Source organism: Tenrec ecaudatus, chromosome 12, assembly GCF_050624435.1.
Source record: "Tenrec ecaudatus isolate mTenEca1 chromosome 12, mTenEca1.hap1, whole genome shotgun sequence".
Classification (NCBI taxonomy): domain Eukaryota; kingdom Metazoa; phylum Chordata; class Mammalia; order Afrosoricida; family Tenrecidae; genus Tenrec; species Tenrec ecaudatus.
Window position 1 is genome coordinate 114813130 of NC_134541.1, and position 8650 is coordinate 114821779.

Genomic DNA, 8650 nt, shown 5'->3' on the forward strand with positions numbered 1-8650 from the left:
TCAAAAGCAAGCAAGCAAACAGACAAACAAGCGCATTGCTGCCGTGTGGGTTTCAGATCATCCGTGTTACGGAGCAGCACCGCTCCAGAGAGGTTTGGCGACTGTGATTGTAATGGAGGCAGACCACCAAGGCATTCTTCTGTGTCTTCACTCAGTGGGTGTGAACCACCAGCCTTCAGCTTAGCAATCGAAAGTAAGCTGTTTGCATTGGCTAAGATCTGCCAATCGAATCCACCAGCCACTCCGTTAGAAGAGTTACCGTCTTGGAAACCCACAGGAGCAGTTCTGCCTCATCCTGTCGGGTCTCTGTGAGCCAACAAGGACTGGATGGCAGTGGGCTTTTGAGAAAGGCAGGGGAGGCTTGGCGTTTGGAGGAGCTGAAGAGGGACCCGGGAGGAGAATCTTGAGTGAGAGTCGGAGCAGGTTTCCTTTGTTCTAGATGCTACAAGGTACTGCCCTGCACTGTGCCTCACCTGGGGAAATTAGTTTGTAAGGCTTCCTCATTCTGTCCTGGGAACATCTAGGAAACTTGTTATGTCAGGGGCCCTTTAAAAAATTCCCATGGAACTATTTTTTGCAATGTAAGGGTCACTGAAATGAGCACAGTGGGTTATGAATTGGACTGTAACCTGCAAGGTCAGCAGTTTGAAACCACCAACTGCTCTGTGGGGGAAAGATGAGGCTTTCTGCTCCATGAAAGCCTTGGGAATTCTAGAGCACAGATCTCTTCTGTCCCATGGATTAGAGGTTAAATTCCGAGGTCAAGGTTGGCAGAGGTCTACGGATAACAGTGGGTAAAAGTCTAACATCCGTTTGCAGAGTTCCCACGTGGCTTCAGCCTCCGTTGAATTCCTTCTGAAGATCAGTCAGGAATGTGAACTGTCTTGTCCTCAGGCAGAGTGCATTAGAAAATGGATTATGTCCACCTCCCCCTAACCAGCCCAGGGAGGGGCAGTCGCCTCTAGAGGTTTGCCTGGGTGTGTCCTTGATGGAGACTGTCGTACTGGGGTCACATAGTCATGAGCCAGGCTCTGACTGCCTTGATCAGAAAGGCCTTGGGCCAATCTTGTGAGCATTTCTGTCAGACATAGTGTACATGTCCCCATCCTGGTCCCATTCCTGTTTCTGATGTATTGATTTGCCACCCATCATGCTTCTGTGTCAGTTTCCTTTGCTCCCCATGTCCTTTTTAAGTCTCCAAACCTCTGCCGACCTGTAGATGCCCTTACGACCTTGCGTTCATGGTCTCCCACATCTGAATGATACGTCTTTGTCTTCTTTTTTTTCCTGTTGAAGACGTAATAAATGTTCTCAAATTGCATTTGAGAACTGGGGTCTCTATTGTACCCCACAACGCCTAGAGGGTTGCTATGAGTCAGAATTGACTCGATGGCAGTCGGTTGGAGCCGCAGAGGAAGATGGAGAGGTGGGAACAGGGAGAGGAAATGGAATGCGTGGATAATTGTCTCCTTGGACAACTGCGTTGGCTGCCATCATTGAGCAGGCTTATCAAAGCTACCACTGCAGAATCCGGACGAGAGTTCACAACAGAAGCTCACGTTCTTCCGTAGTCCAGGTTTCCTCGGACCACGGAGGCTAGATGGACCCTTGAATCAACTGCTCTGAGATCACCTTTAACCACAAAGCAAATATATCCCTGACTGTCTTCTTAGGAGCCCTGGCAGCGTAGTGGGTATGCATTGGGCTGCCGGCAGTAGGAAATCAACAGCAGCTCCCGAGGAGCAAGACTGGGCTTTCTACTCCCGCGCAGTCACAGTCGCCGAAGCTCCAGGAGGTCACTAGGAGTCAGCAGTGACTCAAAGGCAGTAAGTTTGCTTTGGTAGTGTCTCCTTAATGCCAAATGATTGTTTCACTTAACTAGTAAAAAAAAAAAGTCTGCCTTGAGTATTTTGCTCTTGTAAGAGCAATCTGAATCAGATCCCGCGCTGTTGAGAAGATGCTGACTCATAGTGTCTCGATAGGACAGGGTAGAGTTGCTTCCTAGGGCTTTCCAGGCTGTAATCTTCACATGAACAGAATGCTACATCTCGCTTCCACAGAGCAGCTGGTGTGCTCAAATAGCTTCATTTTGCTTCAAAAAGCTCTGTGTTGCCAGGACTCCTTTTAAAGGCAGTATCTACTTAGGCTCAAATTGACAACAGAAACTCAAAAGATTGGACAAGAACCTTAGGGGACGGTGAGCTTCCGATGCTAATTGGGGAGAAAGAACACAGGCGGAGAATGATTGCACACCTGGAAGAATGTCATCGATGCCACTAAGTTGTAGTCATGATTGTGGTCACGCTTGAAGTGGTGAATGCGTTTCTATGTATCCTAGCAACAACAGAGACAAAATAAGTTTCAAAAAAAGAAGAAGGAGGAGAAGGAGAAGGAGGAGTAGGAGAAACACAAGCAAATTCCAGGTGTGCAGCTTCATGAAGTTCTACAAGCCAAACACCCTATGTAATCAGCATCTAGATCAAGGAGTTGAATGTGACCAGGACTCTCCCAGGCATCCCCCTTCCCCAAGGATACCACTCTCCTGACAGTGAAATCCTCTTTTGAGAAAAGATACTGATTCTCTGAAAGGATTAGCACAGTTGGCAAACTACTGGTAGACTTAGCAAAGGAAAAGAGAAGACGCAAACCTCACTACTAACAAACTAGCCAACACCACAACAGAACTATCTGAAATACAAAAGATAACATAACACAAGAGAATGGATAAACGAGGTTGCCAAAACTAAGAAAGTTATCTACATCACAAGATATCAATAAAAGAGTAAAAAGAAATCTCATAAACTGGAAAAAATATTGGACAATGACATATTGGGAAAGGGCATAATCTCTAAGATCTACAGAAAACTACACCTCAACAAGGAAAAGAGGAATAATCCACTAAACAATCCAATTGAAAAATAGACCCAGTACATGAACAGATGGGTTTACCAATGAGGACATCCAGGTGGCCTACCAAAATATGAAGAAATTCTCACGTGTTAGGCCAGGTTGACTAGAGAAACAAATCCAGGGACACTCATATATGTATAAGAAAGAGCTTTATATCAAGAAGTAATGGTATATAAGGACATCTTCCCAGCCTAGTCCAACTCAAGTCCATAAGTCCAATACTAACCCGTAAGTGCAATTTTAGTCCATGAATTCCTCTTCAGACTTATGCAGCCACCAGCAATGATGCAAAATGCAAGATGATCACAAGCTGGTGGGTACAAAGTCTTGTGGATCCAATGGCAATGGATGCATGTCCAGGACTACCGCAGGTCTCAGCTCCAGAGATCCATTCATCTCTGTGACACCTCCAAATGAGCTCATCAAGCTGTGACCTGATCGACAGGCTAAACTCCACCCATATCTTCTTACAAGTGCTGCATTGGCACAAAAACCCTAACTACCACAGCTCATGATAACTAGCCGGCTGAGAGATGCACGACTGTGCCATGCTACCTCTCCCCAGAACTGAGAGCAAAGTTCAAAAAAGCAGAAAACAATAACTACTGGAGAGGTGAGGACTGACAGGAACCCTCATACACTGCTGGTGGGATTGTAATCAGTACAACCACTGTAGAAAACAATATGGCATTTCCTCAAATAATATTGTTATATAATTCAAGCATTCTGTTGGGTCACCTTTCTTTGGAATGGGTACAAATATGGATCTCTTCCAGTCAGTTGGCCAAGTAGTTATTTGCCAAATTTTGTGGCGTAGAAGAATAAATGCTCAAATTATAGAGCAATATCACTGTGGCAGTTACATAATTTCCTGTCAATTTTTAAAGGGACGGAGTCTATCCTGTCAATCAGGCCATAGCCAATGAGGCCTCCCTGTGGGCATGGCCTTCTTCTGAGGATTCTGGGAACTCCTGTGTTCCTCCCTGGAGGCGGGAGACATACTTGGCTTGTCTTTCTGCTGATAAGTCACATGAAGACCCCTAATAGAACTAGAGCCCTGGAGTTGAAGGACCCACGTGGAGACCCATGCCAGAGCTGAGATGCTTCCACTGTCACTGCATCCACAAGACTTTTCACTCACTGGTCTGTAATCTTCCTGCATTTTTTCATCATTGCGTGTGTTGCGAGAGTCTGAAGAGGAAATTTTAGACTGGTATAGGACATATGGGCTAATATTGGACTTATGGACTTGATCTGGATTGGGCTGGGATGTTTTCTTAATATCAAATTACTCTTTGATATAAAATTCTCTATTATACACATATGAGTGTCTATGAATTTGTTTCTCTAGTCAACCCGGACTAACACAGTCACTAATATCACATGCAAATAAAATGTTGTTGAAAATCATTCAATAATCATTTCATCAGTACATTGACATGGATGGATTCAGAATAGGATGGGGCATGAGGAAGATTATTGCTGACATAAAATAGATTTTCACTGAAAGTATAAAATACCAAATATATGTTTACTTGTGTTTTATTCCCTACCCAAGGGTGTTGTACTGTGTGGATCATGACAAACTATGAATCTCATTGGGAAGAGTAAAAATTCCAGAACACGTCAGGTGCTCATGTGGAACCTATACCTTGTCTAAGAGGCAGTCATTAAAATCAGGAAAGGCATGGACCACGGTTGTATCCTGTCACCATATTTGTACTATCTGTTTGCTGAGCGAATGATCAGAGAAGCTGGACGAGATGAAGAATTCAGTATCAGCATTAGATGAAGGCTTATGAACGATCCGTACTTTGCAGATGACACAACCTTGCTTTCTCAATGTAAGGATTTGAAGTGCTTGATGAAAATCAAAACCTTCAGTGTGGACTGCAGCTCATTGTAAAGAAAACCAAATTATCCACAATAGACAAACAACATTGTGACGAATGAAGAAAAGATGGAAGGTGTTGATATAGTTAAAGTTTACTGTGTCAACCTGGCTGATAAACACATGTGGGGTTAATTGAAGGGCGGAGAGATAAATGGCTTAGTGAACCTCGCCTTTCTAGTTCTCGGGTCTCTGGCTTTCTGATGGTTAGACCAGGGTGTAGCTGCCTTAGCCAGTTCCCTGCTTCAGCTGGCAAGGCTGACTTCCTGCAAGACATCCCCAAGGAGAAGCCACATGGACCTATCCCAATGCAGCCCTGGGTGCTGGAGCAGTCATGTGGAGACCCCTGCCAGCGCGGAGATGCTTACACGCTCACTGACTCAGCTTTCCTCCTGCAGTCAGTGTCAGTGTGTGTTTTGTGAGATGGAGGAGGACTTTGTGGATTGGTGTTGGACATATGGGCTAATGTTGGACTTGTGGGCTTGGCAGCCATTGGGTTGGGATGTTTTCTTGATATGCACTTAACCGTTATATAAAACTCTCTCTTATACATATGACTTTCTGTGGATTGGTTTCTCTAAAGTACCCAGACTAACACAGGTGTCAAGGACTTTATCTTGCGTGGACTCACAGTTAGTACGCATGGATATGTTACATGGAGAAGTCAAATGACACCATGCATCGGGATCTGTCGCACAAGACCTCTTCAATATGTCGAAGAGCGAAGGTGTCACTTAAGGACTAAAGCGTAACTGACTCAAGCCGTGGCATTTAAATTTGCCTTACATGCATGTGAAGCTGGACAATGAATAAGAAAGATGATAGAACTGTTGGTACATTTGAATGATGGTATATGCGAAGAACATTAAAGTTTCATATACTGCCAGAAGGACAGAAAAAAAATCTGTCTTGGGAAAAGAACATCTAGAATATTCCCTAGAAATAAAGATAGCAAGGCTTTTCTCACCTATTGTGAACATGCCCGAGAGATCCCTCCCTGGATAAACATACTTGGGAAAGTGTGGGGTCAGCGAAACAAGAAAGACCCTCAATAAAACGGCTGCAACAGTGGGCTCCAACTGGGCACCCTCACTGGCTTCCCACAGAAAACCTGGGCAGGGCAGTTTCATGAAGGGCTGGGAGAAAAGGCAGGGCCTCATTTGGCTTGGGTGGTCCTCCTTTCCTGGGTAGGAAAACCCCAGAGGAGGGAGAGAGGCCTGATCAGCATGTCATTGTTCCTGGATCCTGTCGTCAATGTTGAATAGTCTGCGACACACAGTTAGATTGTGAGGGTGTTTTTCCTGCCTCAGTTTCAGAGATCTCCCATTTGATGTGAGGCAGCTCCGCTGGGCCGGAGTTGCCCACAGTAATGGCTGGTGTGGCCACATTCTATGACTGCACACATCGAGAAGATTCCCTGGCACAGGCAGCGTGCTGGGGAGCTGCAAGCCTGCAGTGCCTCCAGGCAGGTAACTGAGCATCTCACAGTTGAAACTGGATTCCAGGCTGATGATCCATTACTGACATCATCAATTTCCTTCTCTGAGCTGGAGCCTATGGTGAGCCTGGGGACTGTTGGGAGTATTGCCTGTAGGCCAGTAACATGCACAGCCTCAGGGGCAGGGAGTGGCTGGGCACTAGTGGGCCCTGGTGGTGGGTTGAGGACCTAGGAGGCCAGCTTAGGTCCAAGTGTGGTAGACAGGTACTGTTTCTCTTGTTGCCGGCGTGCCTGCTGTAGGTGGTAGTGTGTTGGGTTTCCCAGTTGAGTCTGCACTGTAAGTAGCTCCCTGGGCACCTGAGCAGGGGGAGGGCCACTCAAGGTGTGGCCCCCAGCAGAGACACCAACCACAGAAATGGCAGGAGAGGCAGGTGCAGGACTGGGGAAGTGAGATGCAGTAGCTTGTTTCCGCCACTCACACCTCTCCTGCTCCTGGGCTTGGGCCCACATTAGCTGCTGATGCAGCAAGACCCCTGAAGCCAATGACAAGGACGTGGCAGGGGTCTGGAGCCCCCTGCAGAAGACGATGCAGAGTGTTGCTGGGGTGGCCGGTGTGGCTTGGAGTGATACTGGGAGGCTTGAGCGGAAGGGTAGGGGCTGGCCTTTGAGTTCGTAGAAGTTGTCTAGATCAAGGACGTTTTCTAATTCGATGTCAGCAACAATTCCAGATTCTGGACTGAGCAGTTGAGCTGAGTTGGCCGACCTGCAGTCTTCCAACAGCACAGACACGGCTCGAGGGCTCTCTGCACTGATCTCTACGCCTTCCGGGTTGGCTCGGCTGCCTGAGACATGATGCCCAGCACTGGGCGATTGACATGCAGGTCGGGCCTCAGTCCGGCCCCCCTAACAAAATAAGAGTCCTCATTTCCCCAGCTCACTACCGTCTCCTCCCCAGCTAAGCCATTGGTAGGTGGGATGGGCCGTGAGTCACACCCCACCCCCTGGACTGACCCATCCCCGCCCCAGCACCTAACCCCAGATGACCGCCTTACTCCCTCTCCTCTTCTCCCGCTCTCTGTGCTGTGGAAGCTCCCCTGTTTCTTATTATTGCTTTAGATTTGTCTTCAAACTCACTAGTTCAGTTTTCCATTAATTCAATTCGATGTGTTTGCCTTTTAAACATATTTTCTAGTTCTGAAATCTTAGTCTTAATCTCCTGGATTTTTATTTTCTGTTTTTGAATGGTTTCTGACTTTTCATGTATTTTGTCCGGTTGCTGTAGTAGCATTTCTCCTGAAGCTTTTCCTGGACCTTATCTTCGGCTTTGTTGTGTGTTTAGACACTTACCAGCTGTCTTCCAATGGGTGTGATGGAGGATGAGAATGTGCACACAATTCTCTGTTCATTTCACACAGTTGAGGGTGGGTTTGGTTGGTGTATCAATGATCAGGTTGTACATGAATGGCTGGGTGAGGTACAGGTGTGCCTGAGCTGTGTGGGCACACTTGTTGTCTCCCTTTGTGGGGGACAAGGTGAGGTGAGGTGAGAGAGAGAGAGAGAGAGAGAGAGAGAGAGAGAGAGAGAGAGAGAGAGAGAGAGAGAAACAATGAAAGGAAAATAAATGGGAAATCAGGAAACAACTGGAAGAAAATAGTTTTTAACTAAAATTTTGAGAAAAATGACAGACAAATTAAAACAAGGGAAGGGAAAAATACAAGCAAAAATAGGAAGAGGTAGTAGAAAAATAGAAAGTAAAAAAAAAAGAAAACCCAGAAGGAAATGAAAAAAAGGAAAGAAAGAAGAGAAAGGAAAGATAAAAAATAAAGGGAGGAAAGTAAAGGAGGAGAAATAGAGAAAATAGGAACTGGGAGACAGGACACCCAGTATGTGTTGTCACCCTCTGCCAGCCAGCAGCTGATGGATTAGGGGAGGAGGTGGTACACTTGGTCTTAGATGGAGTTCCTGCCCACCTCTATGTTGTCTGAGTTAAGGCACCTGGTCCAGGAGTAGTCTGTGTTGGCTCAGACGGTGACTGAGGCCAGGGTATTTATTTCCAGAAGGAATTCTTTCAGGCCCAGAAGGCAGCTGTGGGCAAGGTATCTGCTTTTGGGAGGAGTTCTTGACAGTCCATGGGGTGTCCTGCTAGTCTAATGAGGTGATGTTCATGTACTTTCAGACTCAGGGCTGGTGTACCAGAACCCTAAACAGAGAGGGCACAACTCTGGCCTCAGGAAGTACAGAAGGAGGGGACTTAGGGTGCAGAGTGTCAGGGATGCCACTAGCCACTGGGTTGTTGAAGGTGCAGGCTCGTTATACTTCCGGTCATAAAGAGGGTGTGGGGAACATGGGCGGAGCCCCCATTCCTTAACATTTGATGGTGTGCCAGGCTGCTGTCTGGATGGAGTGCTGTG

General features: G+C 46.6%; 1 pseudogene; it reads right to left on the reverse strand.

The window, feature by feature from the left end:
• Nucleotides 1–6030: 6030 nt before the first annotated feature.
• LOC142422879 (transcription factor E3 pseudogene) lies at nt 6031–7090 on the reverse strand (annotated as a pseudogene).
• Nucleotides 7091–8650: the final 1560 nt, after the last annotated feature.